Source organism: Chiloscyllium plagiosum, unplaced genomic scaffold, assembly GCF_037043375.1.
Source record: "Chiloscyllium plagiosum isolate Xiang-an unplaced genomic scaffold, Cpla_swu_hap1 HiC_scaffold_35, whole genome shotgun sequence".
NCBI classification, from domain to species: domain Eukaryota; kingdom Metazoa; phylum Chordata; class Chondrichthyes; order Orectolobiformes; family Hemiscylliidae; genus Chiloscyllium; species Chiloscyllium plagiosum.
The window spans coordinates 16,412,680-16,437,852 of NW_028270173.1; the positions used below are offsets into that span (position 1 = coordinate 16,412,680).

At 45.6% G+C, this 25,173-nt stretch overlaps 15 non-coding genes across 15 annotated transcripts; all 15 read right to left on the reverse strand.

Moving 5' to 3' along the window:
- Nucleotides 1–1,048: 1,048 nt before the first annotated feature.
- Nucleotides 1,049–1,119, reverse strand: trnag-gcc (transfer RNA glycine (anticodon GCC)). The gene has a single exon. It is a non-coding gene; the product is annotated as a tRNA-Gly (tRNA).
- Nucleotides 1,120–2,667: 1,548 nt separating this feature from the next.
- On the reverse strand, nt 2,668–2,738 carry trnag-gcc (transfer RNA glycine (anticodon GCC)). The gene has a single exon. It is a non-coding gene; the product is annotated as a tRNA-Gly (tRNA).
- Nucleotides 2,739–4,286: 1,548 nt separating this feature from the next.
- Nucleotides 4,287–4,357, reverse strand: trnag-gcc (transfer RNA glycine (anticodon GCC)). Its single transcript has one exon. It is a non-coding gene; the product is annotated as a tRNA-Gly (tRNA).
- Nucleotides 4,358–5,905: 1,548 nt separating this feature from the next.
- On the reverse strand, nt 5,906–5,976 carry trnag-gcc (transfer RNA glycine (anticodon GCC)). Its single transcript has one exon. It is a non-coding gene; the product is annotated as a tRNA-Gly (tRNA).
- A 1,548-nt stretch (nt 5,977–7,524) lies between these two features.
- Nucleotides 7,525–7,595, reverse strand: trnag-gcc (transfer RNA glycine (anticodon GCC)). The gene has a single exon. It is a non-coding gene; the product is annotated as a tRNA-Gly (tRNA).
- Nucleotides 7,596–9,143: 1,548 nt separating this feature from the next.
- trnag-gcc (transfer RNA glycine (anticodon GCC)) lies at nt 9,144–9,214 on the reverse strand. Its single transcript has one exon. It is a non-coding gene; the product is annotated as a tRNA-Gly (tRNA).
- A 1,548-nt stretch (nt 9,215–10,762) lies between these two features.
- trnag-gcc (transfer RNA glycine (anticodon GCC)) lies at nt 10,763–10,833 on the reverse strand. Its single transcript has one exon. It is a non-coding gene; the product is annotated as a tRNA-Gly (tRNA).
- Nucleotides 10,834–12,381: 1,548 nt separating this feature from the next.
- On the reverse strand, nt 12,382–12,452 carry trnag-gcc (transfer RNA glycine (anticodon GCC)). Its single transcript has one exon. It is a non-coding gene; the product is annotated as a tRNA-Gly (tRNA).
- A 1,548-nt stretch (nt 12,453–14,000) lies between these two features.
- trnag-gcc (transfer RNA glycine (anticodon GCC)) lies at nt 14,001–14,071 on the reverse strand. Its single transcript has one exon. It is a non-coding gene; the product is annotated as a tRNA-Gly (tRNA).
- Nucleotides 14,072–15,619: 1,548 nt separating this feature from the next.
- trnag-gcc (transfer RNA glycine (anticodon GCC)) lies at nt 15,620–15,690 on the reverse strand. The gene has a single exon. It is a non-coding gene; the product is annotated as a tRNA-Gly (tRNA).
- A 1,548-nt stretch (nt 15,691–17,238) lies between these two features.
- trnag-gcc (transfer RNA glycine (anticodon GCC)) lies at nt 17,239–17,309 on the reverse strand. The gene has a single exon. It is a non-coding gene; the product is annotated as a tRNA-Gly (tRNA).
- Nucleotides 17,310–18,857: 1,548 nt separating this feature from the next.
- On the reverse strand, nt 18,858–18,928 carry trnag-gcc (transfer RNA glycine (anticodon GCC)). Its single transcript has one exon. It is a non-coding gene; the product is annotated as a tRNA-Gly (tRNA).
- A 1,548-nt stretch (nt 18,929–20,476) lies between these two features.
- On the reverse strand, nt 20,477–20,547 carry trnag-gcc (transfer RNA glycine (anticodon GCC)). The gene has a single exon. It is a non-coding gene; the product is annotated as a tRNA-Gly (tRNA).
- A 1,548-nt stretch (nt 20,548–22,095) lies between these two features.
- trnag-gcc (transfer RNA glycine (anticodon GCC)) lies at nt 22,096–22,166 on the reverse strand. The gene has a single exon. It is a non-coding gene; the product is annotated as a tRNA-Gly (tRNA).
- A 1,548-nt stretch (nt 22,167–23,714) lies between these two features.
- trnag-gcc (transfer RNA glycine (anticodon GCC)) lies at nt 23,715–23,785 on the reverse strand. The gene has a single exon. It is a non-coding gene; the product is annotated as a tRNA-Gly (tRNA).
- Between the last annotated feature and the right edge of the window lie 1,388 nt (nt 23,786–25,173).

Consider the following 25,173-nt stretch of genomic DNA (forward strand, 5'->3'; position numbering starts at 1 on the left):
ATCCCTTGGTTTTGGAAACATACCAACTATTTCTCCAATCCAGCCTCAAATAGAACATAGAACATAGAAAAGTACAGCACAGAACAGGCCCTTTGGCCCACGATGTTGTGCCGAGGTTTCATCCTAATATAATGTAACCTACGCAACCCTCAACTCACTGCTCTCCATGTACACGTCCAGCAGTTCCTTCAATGACCCCAATGACTCTGCTTCCACCACCACAGCTGGCAACCCATTCCATGCATTCGCAACTCTCTGCGTAAAGATCCTACCTCTGACGTCTCCTTGATACTTTCCTCCTAATATCTTCAAACTATGACTCCGGCTATTGACTCTGTCTGTGCCACTCATTATTCAAAGATATTGAATGCGAGAACATCAATGACGCTCTGTTGTGAAGAACTGAGTAGGTTTACAATCTTTGTTTATCCACTGGTTGGAGTCACATCTAGCACAAAGAAAGACGATTGCGTTCGTCAGAGGGCATTGGCTTTCTGGATTTGAACCTAGTATGGTCTGCTTCAGTATCTGAGGAGTTGTCAGTGGTGCTATCATTATGCAATCGTGAACAAAAATGCACACTTCTGACTATATGACAGAAGGAAGGTCACTGATGAAGCAGCAGAAGATGTTTGGATATATGACAGTACCCTTCCTGATGAAGGACTCCTGCCCGAGAGGTCGATTTTGCTGGTCCTCGGATGCTGCCTGCCCCGCAGTGCTTTTCCAGCACCACTCTAATCTCATTCGGCGTATGCAGTCTGGCCCATCATTCTGGGATCACGGCCGGTCATCTCACTATGTCGATTTTACTTAATGCCATTAGTTTCCAGAAACCTATGGATTCCGTCATGAAAATGCTCAAAAATGGAGCCTGCAGCGCAGTGTGGGGCGGAGATTTCTATCCGATCCCACACGAGGAGTGAACACATGTCTGTTAACCGCGCGCGCAGCAGGACATCGGTGAGTCTGCAGCCAGGCGAAACAGACTTTGCATCGGGCTGAACTCGGTTATGCCGTGCAGCATTCGAAATAAAGGGAGCGGCAATGCATTGGCCGGGAATCGAACCCGGGCCTCCCGCGTGGCAGGCGAGAATTCTACCACTGAACCACCAATGCGCCGGCGGACAACGTGCGCGAGAACTTTACTACACTTTGAACTCCAGCAGAAAACTTAACCGGTATTGTTGATATTCTGCACAGTGGTGCAGCAAACTGACTCCAATCTCCAGCATCTGCAGCCCTGACTTTCTCCATTGCTGATATAGCGAGAAACCAAGTAGGAAAATCGCAATGAAGTGCTCTTTGTTTGACTGGTTTGATTTGATCTGAACACTGATTTTTATTTCAAAATATATAAAGTAAATAATACAACTAGGATTCGAGGCTCAAAATTATTACGTGCAAATTATAGTTTGCCTAGATGGTTCCTGACCAAGTGGAGAACGCTATTCTTAAAAAGGAAATGAGTTCTACTTGAATTATAACATTAACGTGTTACGTGCACACAATCAGCACAACTCATATTTATAAACACAAGAACATAGAGATGGTGATAGAAAGAGCCCACAGATCAAGCCTGCATGCCATCGTTAATGATCAACTTCACTTTCCTGCACATCCCTTGGTTTTGGAAACATACCAACTATTTCTCCAATCCAGCCTCAAATAGAACATAGAACATAGAAAAGTACAGCACAGAACAGGCCCTTTGGCCCACGATGTTGTGCCGAGGTTTCATCCTAATGTAATGTAACCTACGCAACCCTCAACTCACTGCTCTCCATGTACACGTCCAGCAGTTCCTTAAATGACCCCAATGACTCTGCTTCCACCACCACAGCTGGCAACCCATTCCATGCATTCGCAACTCTCTGCGTAAAGATCCTACCTCTGACGTCTCCTTGATACTTTCCTCCTAATATCTTCAAACTATGACTCCGGCTATTGACTCTGTCTGTGCCACTCATTATTCAAAGATATTGAATGCGAGAACATCAATGACGCTCTGTTGTGAAGAACTGAGTAGGTTTACAATCTTTGTTTATCCACTGGTTGGAGTCACATCTAGCACAAAGAAAGACGATTGCGTTCGTCAGAGGGCATTGGCTTTCTGGATTTGAACCTAGTATGGTCTGCTTCAGTATCTGAGGAGTTGTCAGTGGTGCTATCATTATGCAATCGTGAACAAAAATGCACACTTCTGACTATATGACAGAAGGAAGGTCACTGATGAAGCAGCAGAAGATGTTTGGATATATGACAGTACCCTTCCTGATGAAGGACTCCTGCCCGAGAGGTCGATTTTGCTGGTCCTCGGATGCTGCCTGCCCCGCAGTGCTTTTCCAGCACCACTCTAATCTCATTCGGCGTATGCAGTCTGGCCCATCATTCTGGGATCACGGCCGGTCATCTCACTATGTCGATTTTACTTAATGCCATTAGTTTCCAGAAACCTATGGATTCCGTCATGAAAATGCTCAAAAATGGAGCCTGCAGCGCAGTGTGGGGCGGAGATTTCTATCCGATCCCACACGAGGAGCGAACACATGTCTGTTAACCGCGCGCGCAGCAGGACATCGGTGAGTCTGCAGCCAGGCGAAACAGACTTTGCATCGGGCTGAACTCGGTTATGCCGTGCAGCATTCGAAATAAAGGGAGCGGCAATGCATCAGCCGGGAATCGAACCCGGGCCTCCCGCGTGGCAGGCGAGAATTCTACCACTGAACCACCAATGCGCCGGCGGACAACGTGCGCGAGAACTTTACTACACTTTGAACTCCAGCAGAAAACTTAACCGGTATTGTTGATATTCTGCACAGTGGTGCAGCAAACTGACTCCAATCTCCAGCATCTGCAGCCCTGACTTTCTCCATTGCTGATATAGCGAGAAACCAAGTAGGAAAATCGCAATGAAGTGCTCTTTGTTTGACTGGTTTGATTTGATCTGAACACTGATTTTTATTTCAAAATATATAAAGTAAATAATACAACTCGGATTCGAGGCTCAAAATTATTACGTGCAAATTATAGTTTGCCTAGATGGTTCCTGACCAAGTGGAGAACGCTATTCTTAAAAAGGAAATGAGTTCTACTTGAATTATAACATTAACGTGTTACGTGCACACAATCAGCACAACTCATATTTATAAACACAAGAACATAGAGATGGTGATAGAAAGAGCCCACAGATCAAGCCTGCATGCCATCGTTAATGATCAACTTCACTTTCCTGCACATCCCTTGGTTTTGGAAACATACCAACTATTTCTCCAATCCAGCCTCAAATAGAACATAGAACATAGAAAAGTACAGCACAGAACAGGCCCTTTGGCCCACGATGTTGTGCCGAGGTTTCATCCTAATGTAATGTAACCTACGCAACCCTCAACTCACTGCTCTCCATGTACACGTCCAGCAGTTCCTTAAATGACCCCAATGACTCTGCTTCCACCACCACAGCTGGCAACCCATTCCATGCATTCGCAACTCTCTGCGTCAAGATCCTACCTCTGACGTCTCCTTGATACTTTCCTCCTAATATCTTCAAACTATGACTCCGGCTATTGACTCTGTCTGTGCCACTCATTATTCAAAGATATTGAATGCGAGAACATCAATGACGCTCTGTTGTGAAGAACTGAGTAGGTTTACAATCTTTGTTTATCCACTGGTTGGAGTCACATCTAGCACAAAGAAAGACGATTGCGTTCGTCAGAGGGCATTGGCTTTCTGGATTTGAACCTAGTATGGTCTGCTTCAGTATCTGAGGAGTTGTCAGTGGTGCTATCATTATGCAATCGTGAACAAAAATGCACACTTCTGACTATATGACAGAAGGAAGGTCACTGATGAAGCAGCAGAAGATGTTTGGATATATGACAGTACCCTTCCTGATGAAGGACTCCTGCCCGAGAGGTCGATTTTGCTGGTCCTCGGATGCTGCCTGCCCCGCAGTGCTTTTCCAGCACCACTCTAATCTCATTCGGCGTATGCAGTCTGGCCCATCATTCTGGGATCACGGCCGGTCATCTCACTATGTCGATTTTACTTAATGCCATTAGTTTCCTGAAACCTATGGATTCCGTCATGAAAATGCTCAAAAATGGAGCCTGCAGCGCAGTGTGGGGCGGAGATTTCTATCCGATCCCACACGAGGAGCGAACACATGTCTGTTAACCGCGCGCGCAGCAGGACATCGGTGAGTCTGCAGCCAGGCGAAACAGACTTTGCATCGGGCTGAACTCGGTTATGCCGTGCAGCATTCGAAATAAAGGGAGCGGCAATGCATTGGCCGGGAATCGAACCCGGGCCTCCCGCGTGGCAGGCGAGAATTCTACCACTGAACCACCAATGCGCCGGCGGACAACGTGCGCGAGAACTTTACTACACTTTGAACTCCAGCAGAAAACTTAACCGGTATTGTTGATATTCTGCACAGTGGTGCAGCAAACTGACTCCAATCTCCAGCATCTGCAGCCCTGACTTTCTCCATTGCTGATATAGCGAGAAACCAAGTAGGAAAATCGCAATGAAGTGCTCTTTGTTTGACTGGTTTGATTTGATCTGAACACTGATTTTTATTTCAAAATATATAAAGTAAATAATACAACTAGGATTCGAGGCTCAAAATTATTACGTGCAAATTATAGTTTGCCTAGATGGTTCCTGACCAAGTGGAGAACGCTATTCTTAAAAAGGAAATGAGTTCTACTTGAATTATAACATTAACGTGTTACGTGCACACAATCAGCACAACTCATATTTATAAACACAAGAACATAGAGATGGTGATAGAAAGAGCCCACAGATCAAGCCTGCATGCCATCGTTAATGATCAACTTCACTTTCCTGCACATCCCTTGGTTTTGGAAACATACCAACTATTTCTCCAATCCAGCCTCAAATAGAACATAGAACATAGAAAAGTACAGCACAGAACAGGCCCTTTGGCCCACGATGTTGTGCCGAGGTTTCATCCTAATATAATGTAACCTACGCAACCCTCAACTCACTGCTCTCCATGTACACGTCCAGCAGTTCCTTCAATGACCCCAATGACTCTGCTTCCACCACCACAGCTGGCAACCCATTCCATGCATTCGCAACTCTCTGCGTAAAGATCCTACCTCTGACGTCTCCTTGATACTTTCCTCCTAATATCTTCAAACTATGACTCCGGCTATTGACTCTGTCTGTGCCACTCATTATTCAAAGATATTGAATGCGAGAACATCAATGACGCTCTGTTGTGAAGAACTGAGTAGGTTTACAATCTTTGTTTATCCACTGGTTGGAGTCACATCTAGCACAAAGAAAGACGATTGCGTTCGTCAGAGGGCATTGGCTTTCTGGATTTGAACCTAGTATGGTCTGCTTCAGTATCTGAGGAGTTGTCAGTGGTGCTATCATTATGCAATCGTGAACAAAAATGCACACTTCTGACTATATGACAGAAGGAAGGTCACTGATGAAGCAGCAGAAGATGTTTGGATATATGACAGTACCCTTCCTGATGAAGGACTCCTGCCCGAGAGGTCGATTTTGCTGGTCCTCGGATGCTGCCTGCCCCGCAGTGCTTTTCCAGCACCACTCTAATCTCATTCGGCGTATGCAGTCTGGCCCATCATTCTGGGATCACGGCCGGTCATCTCACTATGTCGATTTTACTTAATGCCATTAGTTTCCAGAAACCTATGGATTCCGTCATGAAAATGCTCAAAAATGGAGCCTGCAGCGCAGTGTGGGGCGGAGATTTCTATCCGATCCCACACGAGGAGCGAACACATGTCTGTTAACCGCGCGCGCAGCAGGACATCGGTGAGTCTGCAGCCAGGCGAAACAGACTTTGCATCGGGCTGAACTCGGTTATGCCGTGCAGCATTCGAAATAAAGGGAGCGGCAATGCATTGGCCGGGAATCGAACCCGGGCCTCCCGCGTGGCAGGCGAGAATTCTACCACTGAACCACCAATGCGCCGGCGGACAACGTGCGCGAGAACTTTACTACACTTTGAACTCCAGCAGAAAACTTAACCGGTATTGTTGATATTCTGCACAGTGGTGCAGCAAACTGACTCCAATCTCCAGCATCTGCAGCCCTGACTTTCTCCATTGCTGATATAGCGAGAAACCAAGTAGGAAAATCGCAATGAAGTGCTCTTTGTTTGACTGGTTTGATTTGATCTGAACACTGATTTTTATTTCAAAATATATAAAGTAAATAATACAACTAGGATTCGAGGCTCAAAATTATTACGTGCAAATTATAGTTTGCCTAGATGGTTCCTGACCAAGTGGAGAACGCTATTCTTAAAAAGGAAATGAGTTCTACTTGAATTATAACATTAACGTGTTACGTGCACACAATCAGCACAACTCATATTTATAAACACAAGAACATAGAGATGGTGATAGAAAGAGCCCACAGATCAAGCCTGCATGCCATCGTTAATGATCAACTTCACTTTCCTGCACATCCCTTGGTTTTGGAAACATACCAACTATTTCTCCAATCCAGCCTCAAATAGAACATAGAACATAGAAAAGTACAGCACAGAACAGGCCCTTTGGCCCACGATGTTGTGCCGAGGTTTCATCCTAATATAATGTAACCTACGCAACCCTCAACTCACTGCTCTCCATGTACACGTCCAGCAGTTCCTTCAATGACCCCAATGACTCTGCTTCCACCACCACAGCTGGCAACCCATTCCATGCATTCGCAACTCTCTGCGTAAAGATCCTACCTCTGACGTCTCCTTGATACTTTCCTCCTAATATCTTCAAACTATGACTCCGGCTATTGACTCTGTCTGTGCCACTCATTATTCAAAGATATTGAATGCGAGAACATCAATGACGCTCTGTTGTGAAGAACTGAGTAGGTTTACAATCTTTGTTTATCCACTGGTTGGAGTCACATCTAGCACAAAGAAAGACGATTGCGTTCGTCAGAGGGCATTGGCTTTCTGGATTTGAACCTAGTATGGTCTGCTTCAGTATCTGAGGAGTTGTCAGTGGTGCTATCATTATGCAATCGTGAACAAAAATGCACACTTCTGACTATATGACAGAAGGAAGGTCACTGATGAAGCAGCAGAAGATGTTTGGATATATGACAGTACCCTTCCTGATGAAGGACTCCTGCCCGAGAGGTCGATTTTGCTGGTCCTCGGATGCTGCCTGCCCCGCAGTGCTTTTCCAGCACCACTCTAATCTCATTCGGCGTATGCAGTCTGGCCCATCATTCTGGGATCACGGCCGGTCATCTCACTATGTCGATTTTACTTAATGCCATTAGTTTCCAGAAACCTATGGATTCCGTCATGAAAATGCTCAAAAATGGAGCCTGCAGCGCAGTGTGGGGCGGAGATTTCTATCCGATCCCACACGAGGAGTGAACACATGTCTGTTAACCGCGCGCGCAGCAGGACATCGGTGAGTCTGCAGCCAGGCGAAACAGACTTTGCATCGGGCTGAACTCGGTTATGCCGTGCAGCATTCGAAATAAAGGGAGCGGCAATGCATTGGCCGGGAATCGAACCCGGGCCTCCCGCGTGGCAGGCGAGAATTCTACCACTGAACCACCAATGCGCCGGCGGACAACGTGCGCGAGAACTTTACTACACTTTGAACTCCAGCAGAAAACTTAACCGGTATTGTTGATATTCTGCACAGTGGTGCAGCAAACTGACTCCAATCTCCAGCATCTGCAGCCCTGACTTTCTCCATTGCTGATATAGCGAGAAACCAAGTAGGAAAATCGCAATGAAGTGCTCTTTGTTTGACTGGTTTGATTTGATCTGAACACTGATTTTTATTTCAAAATATATAAAGTAAATAATACAACTAGGATTCGAGGCTCAAAATTATTACGTGCAAATTATAGTTTGCCTAGATGGTTCCTGACCAAGTGGAGAACGCTATTCTTAAAAAGGAAATGAGTTCTACTTGAATTATAACATTAACGTGTTACGTGCACACAATCAGCACAACTCATATTTATAAACACAAGAACATAGAGATGGTGATAGAAAGAGCCCACAGATCAAGCCTGCATGCCATCGTTAATGATCAACTTCACTTTCCTGCACATCCCTTGGTTTTGGAAACATACCAACTATTTCTCCAATCCAGCCTCAAATAGAACATAGAACATAGAAAAGTACAGCACAGAACAGGCCCTTTGGCCCACGATGTTGTGCCGAGGTTTCATCCTAATGTAATGTAACCTACGCAACCCTCAACTCACTGCTCTCCATGTACACGTCCAGCAGTTCCTTAAATGACCCCAATGACTCTGCTTCCACCACCACAGCTGGCAACCCATTCCATGCATTCGCAACTCTCTGCGTAAAGATCCTACCTCTGACGTCTCCTTGATACTTTCCTCCTAATATCTTCAAACTATGACTCCGGCTATTGACTCTGTCTGTGCCACTCATTATTCAAAGATATTGAATGCGAGAACATCAATGACGCTCTGTTGTGAAGAACTGAGTAGGTTTACAATCTTTGTTTATCCACTGGTTGGAGTCACATCTAGCACAAAGAAAGACGATTGCGTTCGTCAGAGGGCATTGGCTTTCTGGATTTGAACCTAGTATGGTCTGCTTCAGTATCTGAGGAGTTGTCAGTGGTGCTATCATTATGCAATCGTGAACAAAAATGCACACTTCTGACTATATGACAGAAGGAAGGTCACTGATGAAGCAGCAGAAGATGTTTGGATATATGACAGTACCCTTCCTGATGAAGGACTCCTGCCCGAGAGGTCGATTTTGCTGGTCCTCGGATGCTGCCTGCCCCGCAGTGCTTTTCCAGCACCACTCTAATCTCATTCGGCGTATGCAGTCTGGCCCATCATTCTGGGATCACGGCCGGTCATCTCACTATGTCGATTTTACTTAATGCCATTAGTTTCCAGAAACCTATGGATTCCGTCATGAAAATGCTCAAAAATGGAGCCTGCAGCGCAGTGTGGGGCGGAGATTTCTATCCGATCCCACACGAGGAGCGAACACATGTCTGTTAACCGCGCGCGCAGCAGGACATCGGTGAGTCTGCAGCCAGGCGAAACAGACTTTGCATCGGGCTGAACTCGGTTATGCCGTGCAGCATTCGAAATAAAGGGAGCGGCAATGCATCAGCCGGGAATCGAACCCGGGCCTCCCGCGTGGCAGGCGAGAATTCTACCACTGAACCACCAATGCGCCGGCGGACAACGTGCGCGAGAACTTTACTACACTTTGAACTCCAGCAGAAAACTTAACCGGTATTGTTGATATTCTGCACAGTGGTGCAGCAAACTGACTCCAATCTCCAGCATCTGCAGCCCTGACTTTCTCCATTGCTGATATAGCGAGAAACCAAGTAGGAAAATCGCAATGAAGTGCTCTTTGTTTGACTGGTTTGATTTGATCTGAACACTGATTTTTATTTCAAAATATATAAAGTAAATAATACAACTCGGATTCGAGGCTCAAAATTATTACGTGCAAATTATAGTTTGCCTAGATGGTTCCTGACCAAGTGGAGAACGCTATTCTTAAAAAGGAAATGAGTTCTACTTGAATTATAACATTAACGTGTTACGTGCACACAATCAGCACAACTCATATTTATAAACACAAGAACATAGAGATGGTGATAGAAAGAGCCCACAGATCAAGCCTGCATGCCATCGTTAATGATCAACTTCACTTTCCTGCACATCCCTTGGTTTTGGAAACATACCAACTATTTCTCCAATCCAGCCTCAAATAGAACATAGAACATAGAAAAGTACAGCACAGAACAGGCCCTTTGGCCCACGATGTTGTGCCGAGGTTTCATCCTAATGTAATGTAACCTACGCAACCCTCAACTCACTGCTCTCCATGTACACGTCCAGCAGTTCCTTAAATGACCCCAATGACTCTGCTTCCACCACCACAGCTGGCAACCCATTCCATGCATTCGCAACTCTCTGCGTCAAGATCCTACCTCTGACGTCTCCTTGATACTTTCCTCCTAATATCTTCAAACTATGACTCCGGCTATTGACTCTGTCTGTGCCACTCATTATTCAAAGATATTGAATGCGAGAACATCAATGACGCTCTGTTGTGAAGAACTGAGTAGGTTTACAATCTTTGTTTATCCACTGGTTGGAGTCACATCTAGCACAAAGAAAGACGATTGCGTTCGTCAGAGGGCATTGGCTTTCTGGATTTGAACCTAGTATGGTCTGCTTCAGTATCTGAGGAGTTGTCAGTGGTGCTATCATTATGCAATCGTGAACAAAAATGCACACTTCTGACTATATGACAGAAGGAAGGTCACTGATGAAGCAGCAGAAGATGTTTGGATATATGACAGTACCCTTCCTGATGAAGGACTCCTGCCCGAGAGGTCGATTTTGCTGGTCCTCGGATGCTGCCTGCCCCGCAGTGCTTTTCCAGCACCACTCTAATCTCATTCGGCGTATGCAGTCTGGCCCATCATTCTGGGATCACGGCCGGTCATCTCACTATGTCGATTTTACTTAATGCCATTAGTTTCCTGAAACCTATGGATTCCGTCATGAAAATGCTCAAAAATGGAGCCTGCAGCGCAGTGTGGGGCGGAGATTTCTATCCGATCCCACACGAGGAGCGAACACATGTCTGTTAACCGCGCGCGCAGCAGGACATCGGTGAGTCTGCAGCCAGGCGAAACAGACTTTGCATCGGGCTGAACTCGGTTATGCCGTGCAGCATTCGAAATAAAGGGAGCGGCAATGCATTGGCCGGGAATCGAACCCGGGCCTCCCGCGTGGCAGGCGAGAATTCTACCACTGAACCACCAATGCGCCGGCGGACAACGTGCGCGAGAACTTTACTACACTTTGAACTCCAGCAGAAAACTTAACCGGTATTGTTGATATTCTGCACAGTGGTGCAGCAAACTGACTCCAATCTCCAGCATCTGCAGCCCTGACTTTCTCCATTGCTGATATAGCGAGAAACCAAGTAGGAAAATCGCAATGAAGTGCTCTTTGTTTGACTGGTTTGATTTGATCTGAACACTGATTTTTATTTCAAAATATATAAAGTAAATAATACAACTAGGATTCGAGGCTCAAAATTATTACGTGCAAATTATAGTTTGCCTAGATGGTTCCTGACCAAGTGGAGAACGCTATTCTTAAAAAGGAAATGAGTTCTACTTGAATTATAACATTAACGTGTTACGTGCACACAATCAGCACAACTCATATTTATAAACACAAGAACATAGAGATGGTGATAGAAAGAGCCCACAGATCAAGCCTGCATGCCATCGTTAATGATCAACTTCACTTTCCTGCACATCCCTTGGTTTTGGAAACATACCAACTATTTCTCCAATCCAGCCTCAAATAGAACATAGAACATAGAAAAGTACAGCACAGAACAGGCCCTTTGGCCCACGATGTTGTGCCGAGGTTTCATCCTAATATAATGTAACCTACGCAACCCTCAACTCACTGCTCTCCATGTACACGTCCAGCAGTTCCTTCAATGACCCCAATGACTCTGCTTCCACCACCACAGCTGGCAACCCATTCCATGCATTCGCAACTCTCTGCGTAAAGATCCTACCTCTGACGTCTCCTTGATACTTTCCTCCTAATATCTTCAAACTATGACTCCGGCTATTGACTCTGTCTGTGCCACTCATTATTCAAAGATATTGAATGCGAGAACATCAATGACGCTCTGTTGTGAAGAACTGAGTAGGTTTACAATCTTTGTTTATCCACTGGTTGGAGTCACATCTAGCACAAAGAAAGACGATTGCGTTCGTCAGAGGGCATTGGCTTTCTGGATTTGAACCTAGTATGGTCTGCTTCAGTATCTGAGGAGTTGTCAGTGGTGCTATCATTATGCAATCGTGAACAAAAATGCACACTTCTGACTATATGACAGAAGGAAGGTCACTGATGAAGCAGCAGAAGATGTTTGGATATATGACAGTACCCTTCCTGATGAAGGACTCCTGCCCGAGAGGTCGATTTTGCTGGTCCTCGGATGCTGCCTGCCCCGCAGTGCTTTTCCAGCACCACTCTAATCTCATTCGGCGTATGCAGTCTGGCCCATCATTCTGGGATCACGGCCGGTCATCTCACTATGTCGATTTTACTTAATGCCATTAGTTTCCAGAAACCTATGGATTCCGTCATGAAAATGCTCAAAAATGGAGCCTGCAGCGCAGTGTGGGGCGGAGATTTCTATCCGATCCCACACGAGGAGTGAACACATGTCTGTTAACCGCGCGCGCAGCAGGACATCGGTGAGTCTGCAGCCAGGCGAAACAGACTTTGCATCGGGCTGAACTCGGTTATGCCGTGCAGCATTCGAAATAAAGGGAGCGGCAATGCATTGGCCGGGAATCGAACCCGGGCCTCCCGCGTGGCAGGCGAGAATTCTACCACTGAACGACCAATGCGCCGGCGGACAACGTGCGCGAGAACTTTACTACACTTTGAACTCCAGCAGAAAACTTAACCGGTATTGTTGATATTCTGCACAGTGGTGCAGCAAACTGACTCCAATCTCCAGCATCTGCAGCCCTGACTTTCTCCATTGCTGATATAGCGAGAAACCAAGTAGGAAAATCGCAATGAAGTGCTCTTTGTTTGACTGGTTTGATTTGATCTGAACACTGATTTTTATTTCAAAATATATAAAGTAAATAATACAACTAGGATTCGAGGCTCAAAATTATTACGTGCAAATTATAGTTTGCCTAGATGGTTCCTGACCAAGTGGAGAACGCTATTCTTAAAAAGGAAATGAGTTCTACTTGAATTATAACATTAACGTGTTACGTGCACACAATCAGCACAACTCATATTTATAAACACAAGAACATAGAGATGGTGATAGAAAGAGCCCACAGATCAAGCCTGCATGCCATCGTTAATGATCAACTTCACTTTCCTGCACATCCCTTGGTTTTGGAAACATACCAACTATTTCTCCAATCCAGCCTCAAATAGAACATAGAACATAGAAAAGTACAGCACAGAACAGGCCCTTTGGCCCACGATGTTGTGCCGAGGTTTCATCCTAATGTAATGTAACCTACGCAACCCTCAACTCACTGCTCTCCATGTACACGTCCAGCAGTTCCTTAAATGACCCCAATGACTCTGCTTCCACCACCACAGCTGGCAACCCATTCCATGCATTCGCAACTCTCTGCGTAAAGATCCTACCTCTGACGTCTCCTTGATACTTTCCCCCTAATATCTTCAAACTATGACTCCGGCTATTGACTCTGTCTGTGCCACTCATTATTCAAAGATATTGAATGCGAGAACATCAATGACGCTCTGTTGTGAAGAACTGAGTAGGTTTACAATCTTTGTTTATCCACTGGTTGGAGTCACATCTAGCACAAAGAAAGACGATTGCGTTCGTCAGAGGGCATTGGCTTTCTGGATTTGAACCTAGTATGGTCTGCTTCAGTATCTGAGGAGTTGTCAGTGGTGCTATCATTATGCAATCGTGAACAAAAATGCACACTTCTGACTATATGACAGAAGGAAGGTCACTGATGAAGCAGCAGAAGATGTTTGGATATATGACAGTACCCTTCCTGATGAAGGACTCCTGCCCGAGAGGTCGATTTTGCTGGTCCTCGGATGCTGCCTGCCCCGCAGTGCTTTTCCAGCACCACTCTAATCTCATTCGGCGTATGCAGTCTGGCCCATCATTCTGGGATCACGGCCGGTCATCTCACTATGTCGATTTTACTTAATGCCATTAGTTTCCAGAAACCTATGGATTCCGTCATGAAAATGCTCAAAAATGGAGCCTGCAGCGCAGTGTGGGGCGGAGATTTCTATCCGATCCCACACGAGGAGTGAACACATGTCTGTTAACCGCGCGCGCAGCAGGACATCGGTGAGTCTGCAGCCAGGCGAAACAGACTTTGCATCGGGCTGAACTCGGTTATGCCGTGCAGCATTCGAAATAAAGGGAGCGGCAATGCATTGGCCGGGAATCGAACCCGGGCCTCCCGCGTGGCAGGCGAGAATTCTACCACTGAACCACCAATGCGCCGGCGGACAACGTGCGCGAGAACTTTACTACACTTTGAACTCCAGCAGAAAACTTAACCGGTATTGTTGATATTCTGCACAGTGGTGCAGCAAACTGACTCCAATCTCCAGCATCTGCAGCCCTGACTTTCTCCATTGCTGATATAGCGAGAAACCAAGTAGGAAAATCGCAATGAAGTGCTCTTTGTTTGACTGGTTTGATTTGATCTGAACACTGATTTTTATTTCAAAATATATAAAGTAAATAATACAACTCGGATTCGAGGCTCAAAATTATTACGTGCAAATTATAGTTTGCCTAGATGGTTCCTGACCAAGTGGAGAACGCTATTCTTAAAAAGGAAATGAGTTCTACTTGAATTATAACATTAACGTGTTACGTGCACACAATCAGCACAACTCATATTTATAAACACAAGAACATAGAGATGGTGATAGAAAGAGCCCACAGATCAAGCCTGCATGCCATCGTTAATGATCAACTTCACTTTCCTGCACATCCCTTGGTTTTGGAAACATACCAACTATTTCTCCAATCCAGCCTCAAATAGAACATAGAACATAGAAAAGTACAGCACAGAACAGGCCCTTTGGCCCACGATGTTGTGCCGAGGTTTCATCCTAATGTAATGTAACCTACGCAACCCTCAACTCACTGCTCTCCATGTACACGTCCAGCAGTTCCTTAAATGACCCCAATGACTCTGCTTCCACCACCACAGCTGGCAACCCATTCCATGCATTCGCAACTCTCTGCGTAAAGATCCTACCTCTGACGTCTCCTTGATACTTTCCTCCTAATATCTTCAAACTATGACTCCGGCTATTGACTCTGTCTGTGCCACTCATTATTCAAAGATATTGAATGCGAGAACATCAATGACGCTCTGTTGTGAAGAACTGAGTAGGTTTACAATCTTTGTTTATCCACTGGTTGGAGTCACATCTAGCACAAAGAAAGACGATTGCGTTCGTCAGAGGGCATTGGCTTTCTGGATTTGAACCTAGTATGGTCTGCTTCAGTATCTGAGGAGTTGTCAGTGGTGCTATCATTATGCAATCGTGAACAAAAATGCACACTTCTGACTATATGACAGAAGGAAGGTCACTGATGAAGCAGCAGAAGATGTTTGGATATATGACAGTACCCTTCCTGATGAAGGACTCCTGCCCGAGAGGTCGATTTTGCTGGTCCTCGGATGCTGCCTGCCCCGCAGTGCTTTTCCAGCACCACTCTAATCTCATTCGGCGTATGCAGTCTGGCCCATCATTCTGGGATCACGGCCGGTCATCTCACTATGTCGATTTTACTTAATGCCATTAGTTTCCAGAAACCTATGGATTCCGTCATGAAAATGCTCAAAAATGGAGCCTGCAGCGCAGTGTGGGGCGGAGATTTCTATCCGATCCCACACGAGGAGTGAACACATGTCTGTTAACCGCGCGCGCAGCAGGACATCGGTGAGTCTGCAGCCAGGCGAAACAGACTTTGCATCGGGCTGAACTCGGTTATGCCGTGCAGCATTCGAAATAAAGGGAGCGGCAATGCATTGGCCGGGAATCGAACCCGGGCCTCCCGCGTGGCAGGCGAGAATTCTACCACTGAACGACCAATGCGCCGGCGGACAACGTGCGCGAGAACTTTACTACACTTTGAACTCCAGCAGAAAACTTAACCGGTATTGTTGATATTCTGCACAGTGGTGCAGCAAACTGACTCCAATCTCCAGCATCTGCAGCCCTGACTTTCTCCATTGCTGATATAGCGAGAAACCAAGTAGGAAAATCGCAATGAAGTGCTCTTTGTTTGACTGGTTTGATTTGATCTGAACACTGATTTTTATTTCAAAATATATAAAGTAAATAATACAACTAGGATTCGAGGCTCAAAATTATTACGTGCAAATTATAGTTTGCCTAGATGGTTCCTGACCAAGTGGAGAACGCTATTCTTAAAAAGGAAATGAGTTCTACTTGAATTATAACATTAACGTGTTACGTGCACACAATCAGCACAACTCATATTTATAAACACAAGAACATAGAGATGGTGATAGAAAGAGCCCACAGATCAAGCCTGCATGCCATCGTTAATGATCAACTTCACTTTCCTGCACATCCCTTGGTTTTGGAAACATACCAACTATTTCTCCAATCCAGCCTCAAATAGAACATAGAACATAGAAAAGTACAGCACAGAACAGGCCCTTTGGCCCACGATGTTGTGCCGAGGTTTCATCCTAATGTAATGTAACCTACGCAACCCTCAACTCACTGCTCTCCATGTACACGTCCAGCAGTTCCTTAAATGACCCCAATGACTCTGCTTCCACCACCACAGCTGGCAACCCATTCCATGCATTCGCAACTCTCTGCGTAAAGATCCTACCTCTGACGTCTCCTTGATACTTTCCTCCTAATATCTTCAAACTATGACTCCGGCTATTGACTCTGTCTGTGCCACTCATTATTCAAAGATATTGAATGCGAGAACATCAATGACGCTCTGTTGTGAAGAACTGAGTAGGTTTACAATCTTTGTTTATCCACTGGTTGGAGTCACATCTAGCACAAAGAAAGACGATTGCGTTCGTCAGAGGGCATTGGCTTTCTGGATTTGAACCTAGTATGGTCTGCTTCAGTATCTGAGGAGTTGTCAGTGGTGCTATCATTATGCAATCGTGAACAAAAATGCACACTTCTGACTATATGACAGAAGGAAGGTCACTGATGAAGCAGCAGAAGATGTTTGGATATATGACAGTACCCTTCCTGATGAAGGACTCCTGCCCGAGAGGTCGATTTTGCTGGTCCTCGGATGCTGCCTGCCCCGCAGTGCTTTTCCAGCACCACTCTAATCTCATTCGGCGTATGCAGTCTGGCCCATCATTCTGGGATCACGGCCGGTCATCTCACTATGTCGATTTTACTTAATGCCATTAGTTTCCAGAAACCTATGGATTCCGTCATGAAAATGCTCAAAAATGGAGCCTGCAGCGCAGTGTGGGGCGGAGATTTCTATCCGATCCCACACGAGGAGTGAACACATGTCTGTTAACCGCGCGCGCAGCAGGACATCGGTGAGTCTGCAGCCAGGCGAAACAGACTTTGCATCGGGCTGAACTCGGTTATGCCGTGCAGCATTCGAAATAAAGGGAGCGGCAATGCATTGGCCGGGAATCGAACCCGGGCCTCCCGCGTGGCAGGCGAGAATTCTACCACTGAACCACCAATGCGCCGGCGGACAACGTGCGCGAGAACTTTACTACACTTTGAACTCCAGCAGAAAACTTAACCGGTATTGTTGATATTCTGCACAGTGGTGCAGCAAACTGACTCCAATCTCCAGCATCTGCAGCCCTGACTTTCTCCATTGCTGATATAGCGAGAAACCAAGTAGGAAAATCGCAATGAAGTGCTCTTTGTTTGACTGGTTTGATTTGATCTGAACACTGATTTTTATTTCAAAATATATAAAGTAAATAATACAACTCGGATTCGAGGCTCAAAATTATTACGTGCAAATTATAGTTTGCCTAGATGGTTCCTGACCAAGTGGAGAACGCTATTCTTAAAAAGGAAATGAGTTCTACTTGAATTATAACATTAACGTGTTACGTGCACACAATCAGCACAACTCATATTTATAAACACAAGAACATAGAGATGGTGATAGAAAGAGCCCACAGATCAAGCCTGCATGCCATCGTTAATGATCAACTTCACTTTCCTGCACATCCCTTGGTTTTGGAAACATACCAACTATTTCTCCAATCCAGCCTCAAATAGAACATAGAACATAGAAAAGTACAGCACAGAACAGGCCCTTTGGCCCACGATGTTGTGCCGAGGTTTCATCCTAATGTAATGTAACCTACGCAACCCTCAACTCACTGCTCTCCATGTACACGTCCAGCAGTTCCTTAAATGACCCCAATGACTCTGCTTCCACCACCACAGCTGGCAACCCATTCCATGCATTCGCAACTCTCTGCGTAAAGATCCTACCTCTGACGTCTCCTTGATACTTTCCTCCTAATATCTTCAAACTATGACTCCGGCTATTGACTCTGTCTGTGCCACTCATTATTCAAAGATATTGAATGCGAGAACATCAATGACGCTCTGTTGTGAAGAACTGAGTAGGTTTACAATCTTTGTTTATCCACTGGTTGGAGTCACATCTAGCACAAAGAAAGACGATTGCGTTCGTCAGAGGGCATTGGCTTTCTGGATTTGAACCTAGTATGGTCTGCTTCAGTATCTGAGGAGTTGTCAGTGGTGCTATCATTATGCAATCGTGAACAAAAATGCACACTTCTGACTATATGACAGAAGGAAGGTCACTGATGAAGCAGCAGAAGATGTTTGGATATATGACAGTACCCTTCCTGATGAAGGACTCCTGCCCGAGAGGTCGATTTTGCTGGTCCTCGGATGCTGCCTGCCCCGCAGTGCTTTTCCAGCACCACTCTAATCTCATTCGGCGTATGCAGTCTGGCCCATCATTCTGGGATCACGGCCGGTCATCTCACTATGTCGATTTTACTTAATGCCATTAGTTTCCAGAAACCTATGGATTCCGTCATGAAAATGCTCAAAAATGGAGCCTGCAGCGCAGTGTGGGGCGGAGATTTCTATCCGATCCCACACGAGGAGTGAACACATGTCTGTTAACCGCGCGCGCAGCAGGACATCGGTGAGTCTGCAGCCAGGCGAAACAGACTTTGCATCGGGCTGAACTCGGTTATGCCGTGCAGCATTCGAAATAAAGGGAGCGGCAATGCATTGGCCGGGAATCGAACCCGGGCCTCCCGCGTGGCAGGCGAGAATTCTACCACTGAACGACCAATGCGCCGGCGGACAACGTGCGCGAGAACTTTACTACACTTTGAACTCCAGCAGAAAACTTAACCGGTATTGTTGATATTCTGCACAGTGGTGCAGCAAACTGACTCCAATCTCCAGCATCTGCAGCCCTGACTTTCTCCATTGCTGATATAGCGAGAAACCAAGTAGGAAAATCGCAATGAAGTGCTCTTTGTTTGACTGGTTTGATTTGATCTGAACACTGATTTTTATTTCAAAATATATAAAGTAAATAATACAACTAGGATTCGAGGCTCAAAATTATTACGTGCAAATTATAGTTTGCCTAGATGGTTCCTGACCAAGTGGAGAACGCTATTCTTAAAAAGGAAATGAGTTCTACTTGAATTATAACATTAACGTGTTACGTGCACACAATCAGCACAACTCATATTTATAAACACAAGAACATAGAGATGGTGATAGAAAGAGCCCACAGATCAAGCCTGCATGCCATCGTTAATGATCAACTTCACTTTCCTGCACATCCCTTGGTTTTGGAAACATACCAACTATTTCTCCAATCCAGCCTCAAATAGAACATAGAACATAGAAAAGTACAGCACAGAACAGGCCCTTTGGCCCACGATGTTGTGCCGAGGTTTCATCCTAATGTAATGTAACCTACGCAACCCTCAACTCACTGCTCTCCATGTACACGTCCAGCAGTTCCTTAAATGACCCCAATGACTCTGCTTCCACCACCACAGCTGGCAACCCATTCCATGCATTCGCAACTCTCTGCGTAAAGATCCTACCTCTGACGTCTCCTTGATACTTTCCTCCTAATATCTTCAAACTATGACTCCGGCTATTGACTCTGTCTGTGCCACTCATTATTCAAAGATATTGAATGCGAGAACATCAATGACGCTCTGTTGTGAAGAACTGAGTAGGTTTACAATCTTTGTTTATCCACTGGTTGGAGTCACATCTAGCACAAAGAAAGACGATTGCGTTCGTCAGAGGGCATTGGCTTTCTGGATTTGAACCTAGTATGGTCTGCTTCAGTATCTGAGGAGTTGTCAGTGGTGCTATCATTATGCAATCGTGAACAAAAATGCACACTTCTGACTATATGACAGAAGGAAGGTCACTGATGAAGCAGCAGAAGATGTTTGGATATATGACAGTACCCTTCCTGATGAAGGACTCCTGCCCGAGAGGTCGATTTTGCTGGTCCTCGGATGCTGCCTGCCCCGCAGTGCTTTTCCAGCACCACTCTAATCTCATTCGGCGTATGCAGTCTGGCCCATCATTCTGGGATCACGGCCGGTCATCTCACTATGTCGATTTTACTTAATGCCATTAGTTTCCTGAAACCTATGGATTCCGTCATGAAAATGCTCAAAAATGGAGCCTGCAGCGCAGTGTGGGGCGGAGATTTCTATCCGATCCCACACGAGGAGTGAACACATGTCTGTTAACCGCGCGCGCAGCAGGACATCGGTGAGTCTGCAGCCAGGCGAAACAGACTTTGCATCGGGCTGAACTCGGTTATGCCGTGCAGCATTCGAAATAAAGGGAGCGGCAATGCATTGGCCGGGAATCGAACCCGGGCCTCCCGCGTGGCAGGCGAGAATTCTACCACTGAACCACCAATGCGCCGGCGGACAACGTGCGCGAGAACTTTACTACACTTTGAACTCCAGCAGAAAACTTAACCGGTATTGTTGATATTCTGCACAGTGGTGCAGCAAACTGACTCCAATCTCCAGCATCTGCAGCCCTGACTTTCTCCATTGTTGATATAGCGAGAAACCAAGTAGGAAAATCGCAATGAAGTGCTCTTTGTTTGACTGGTTTGATTTGATCTGAACACTGATTTTTATTTCAAAATATATAAAGTAAATAATACAACTAGGATTCGAGGCTCAAAATTATTACGTGCAAATTATAGTTTGCCTAGATGGTTCCTGACCAAGTGGAGAACGCTATTCTTAAAAAGGAAATGAGTTCTACTTGAATTATAACATTAACGTGTTACGTGCACACAATCAGCACAACTCATATTTATAAACACAAGAACATAGAGATGGTGATAGAAAGAGCCCACAGATCAAGCCTGCATGCCATCGTTAATGATCAACTTCACTTTCCTGCACATCCCTTGGTTTTGGAAACATACCAACTATTTCTCCAATCCAGCCTCAAATAGAACATAGAACATAGAAAAGTACAGCACAGAACAGGCCCTTTGGCCCACGATGTTGTGCCGAGGTTTCATCCTAATGTAATGTAACCTACGCAACCCTCAACTCACTGCTCTCCATGTACACGTCCAGCAGTTCCTTAAATGACCCCAATGACTCTGCTTCCACCACCACAGCTGGCAACCCATTCCATGCATTCGCAACTCTCTGCGTAAAGATCCTACCTCTGACGTCTCCTTGATACTTTCCTCCTAATATCTTCAAACTATGACTCCGGCTATTGACTCTGTCTGTGCCACTCATTATTCAAAGATATTGAATGCGAGAACATCAATGACGCTCTGTTGTGAAGAACTGAGTAGGTTTACAATCTTTGTTTATCCACTGGTTGGAGTCACATCTAGCACAAAGAAAGACGATTGCGTTCGTCAGAGGGCATTGGCTTTCTGGATTTGAACCTAGTATGGTCTGCTTCAGTATCTGAGGAGTTGTCAGTGGTGCTATCATTATGCAATCGTGAACAAAAATGCACACTTCTGACTATATGACAGAAGGAAGGTCACTGATGAAGCAGCAGAAGATGTTTGGATATATGACAGTACCCTTCCTGATGAAGGACTCCTGCCCGAGAGGTCGATTTTGCTGGTCCTCGGATGCTGCCTGCCCCGCAGTGCTTTTCCAGCACCACTCTAATCTCATTCGGCGTATGCAGTCTGGCCCATCATTCTGGGATCACGGCCGGTCATCTCACTATGTCGATTTTACTTAATGCCATTAGTTTCCAGAAACCTATGGATTCCGTCATGAAAATGCTCAAAAATGGAGCCTGCAGCGCAGTGTGGGGCGGAGATTTCTATCCGATCCCACACGAGGAGTGAACACATGTCTGTTAACCGCGCGCGCAGCAGGACATCGGTGAGTCTGCAGCCAGGCGAAACAGACTTTGCATCGGGCTGAACTCGGTTATGCCGTGCAGCATTCGAAATAAAGGGAGCGGCAATGCATTGGCCGGGAATCGAACCCGGGCCTCCCGCGTGGCAGGCGAGAATTCTACCACTGAACCACCAATGCGCCGGCGGACAACGTGCGCGAGAACTTTACTACACTTTGAACTCCAGCAGAAAACTTAACCGGTATTGTTGATATTCTGCACAGTGGTGCAGCAAACTGACTCCAATCTCCAGCATCTGCAGCCCTGACTTTCTCCATTGCTGATATAGCGAGAAACCAAGTAGGAAAATCGCAATGAAGTGCTCTTTGTTTGACTGGTTTGATTTGATCTGAACACTGATTTTTATTTCAAAATATATAAAGTAAATAATACAACTAGGATTCGAGGCTCAAAATTATTACGTGCAAATTATAGTTTGCCTAGATGGTTCCTGACCAAGTGGAGAACGCTATTCTTAAAAAGGAAATGAGTTCTACTTGAATTATAACATTAACGTGTTACGTGCACACAATCAGCACAACTCATATTTATAAACACAAGAACATAGAGATGGTGATAGAAAGAGCCCACAGATCAAGCCTGCATGCCATCGTTAATGATCAACTTCACTTTCCTGCACATCCCTTGGTTTTGGAAACATACCAACTATTTCTCCAATCCAGCCTCAAATAGAACATAGAACATAGAAAAGTACAGCACAGAACAGGCCCTTTGGCCCACGATGTTGTGCCGAGGTTTCATCCTAATGTAATGTAACCTACGCAACCCTCAACTCACTGCTCTCCATGTACACGTCCAGCAGTTCCTTAAATGACCCCAATGACTCTGCTTCCACCACCACAGCTGGCAACCCATTCCATGCATTCGCAACTCTCTGCGTAAAGATCCTACCTCTGACGTCTCCTTGATACTTTCCTCCTAATATCTTCAAACTATGACTCCGGCTATTGACTCTGTCTGTGCCACTCATTATTCAAAGATATTGAATGCGAGAACATCAATGACGCTCTGTTGTGAAGAACTGAGTAGGTTTACAATCTTTGTTTATCCACTGGTTGGAGTCACATCTAGCACAAAGAAAGACGATTGCGTTCGTCAGAGGGCATTGGCTTTCTGGATTTGAACCTAGTATGGTCTGCTTCAGTATCTGAGGAGTTGTCAGTGGTGCTATCATTATGCAATCGTGAACAAAAATGCACACTTCTGACTATATGACAGAAGGAAGGTCACTGATGAAGCAGCAGAAGATGTTTGGATATATGACAGTACCCTTCCTGATGAAGGACTCCTGCCCGAGAGGTCGATTTTGCTGGTCCTCGGATGCTGCCTGCCCCGCAGTGCTTTTCCAGCACCACTCTAATCTCATTCGGCGTATGCAGTCTGGCCCATCATTCTGGGATCACGGCCGGTCATCTCACTATGTCGATTTTACTTAATGCCATTAGTTTCCAGAAACCTATGGATTCCGTCATGAAAATGCTCAAAAATGGAGCCTGCAGCGCAGTGTGGGGCGGAGATTTCTATCCGATCCCACACGAGGAGTGAACACATGTCTGTTAACCGCGCGCGCAGCAGGACATCGGTGAGTCTGCAGCCAGGCGAAACAGACTTTGCATCGGGCTGAACTCGGTTATGCCGTGCAGCATTCGAAATAAAGGGAGCGGCAATGCATTGGCCGGGAATCGAACCCGGGCATCCCGCGTGGCAGGCGAGAATTCTACCACTGAACCACCAATGCGCCGGCGGACAACGTGCGCGAGAACTTTACTACACTTTGAACTCCAGCAGAAAACTTAACCGGTATTGTTGATATTCTGCACAGTGGTGCAGCAAACTGACTCCAATCTCCAGCATCTGCAGCCCTGACTTTCTCCATTGCTGATATAGCGAGAAACCAAGTAGGAAAATCGCAATGAAGTGCTCTTTGTTTGACTGGTTTGATTTGATCTGAACACTGATTTTTATTTCAAAATATATAAAGTAAATAATACAACTAGGATTCGAGGCTCAAAATTATTACGTGCAAATTATAGTTTGCCTAGATGGTTCCTGACCAAGTGGAGAACGCTATTCTTAAAAAGGAAATGAGTTCTACTTGAATTATAACATTAACGTGTTACGTGCACACAATCAGCACAACTCATATTTATAAACACAAGAACATAGAGATGGTGATAGAAAGAGCCCACAGATCAAGCCTGCATGCCATCGTTAATGATCAACTTCACTTTCCTGCACATCCCTTGGTTTTGGAAACATACCAACTATTTCTCCAATCCAGCCTCAAATAGAACATAGAACATAGAAAAGTACAGCACAGAACAGGCCCTTTGGCCCACGATGTTGTGCCGAGGTTTCATCCTAATGTAATGTAACCTACGCAACCCTCAACTCACTGCTCTCCATGTACACGTCCAGCAGTTCCTTAAATGACCCCAATGACTCTGCTTCCACCACCACAGCTGGCAACCCATTCCATGCATTCGCAACTCTCTGCGTAAAGATCCTACCTCTGACGTCTCCTTGATACTTTCCTCCTAATATCTTCAAACTATGACTCCGGCTATTGACTCTGTCTGTGCCACTCATTATTCAAAGATATTGAATGCGAGAACATCAATGACGCTCTGTTGTGAAGAACTGAGTAGGTTTACAATCTTTGTTTATCCACTGGTTGGAGTCACATCTAGCACAAAGAAAGACGATTGCGTTCGTCAGAGGGCATTGGCTTTCTGGATTTGAACCTAGTATGGTCTGCTTCAGTATCTGAGGAGTTGTCAGTGGTGCTATCATTATGCAATCGTGAACAAAAATGCACACTTCTGACTATATGACAGAAGGAAGGTCACTGATGAAGCAGCAGAAGATGTTTGGATATATGACAGTACCCTTCCTGATGAAGGACTCCTGCCCGAGAGGTCGATTTTGCTGGTCCTCGGATGCTGCCTGCCCCGCAGTGCTTTTCCAGCACCACTCTAATCTCATTCGGCGTATGCAGTCTGGCCCATCATTCTGGGATCACGGCCGGTCATCTCACTATGTCGATTTTACTTAATGCCATTAGTTTCCAGAAACCTATGGATTCCGTCATGAAAATGCTCAAAAATGGAGCCTGCAGCGCAGTGT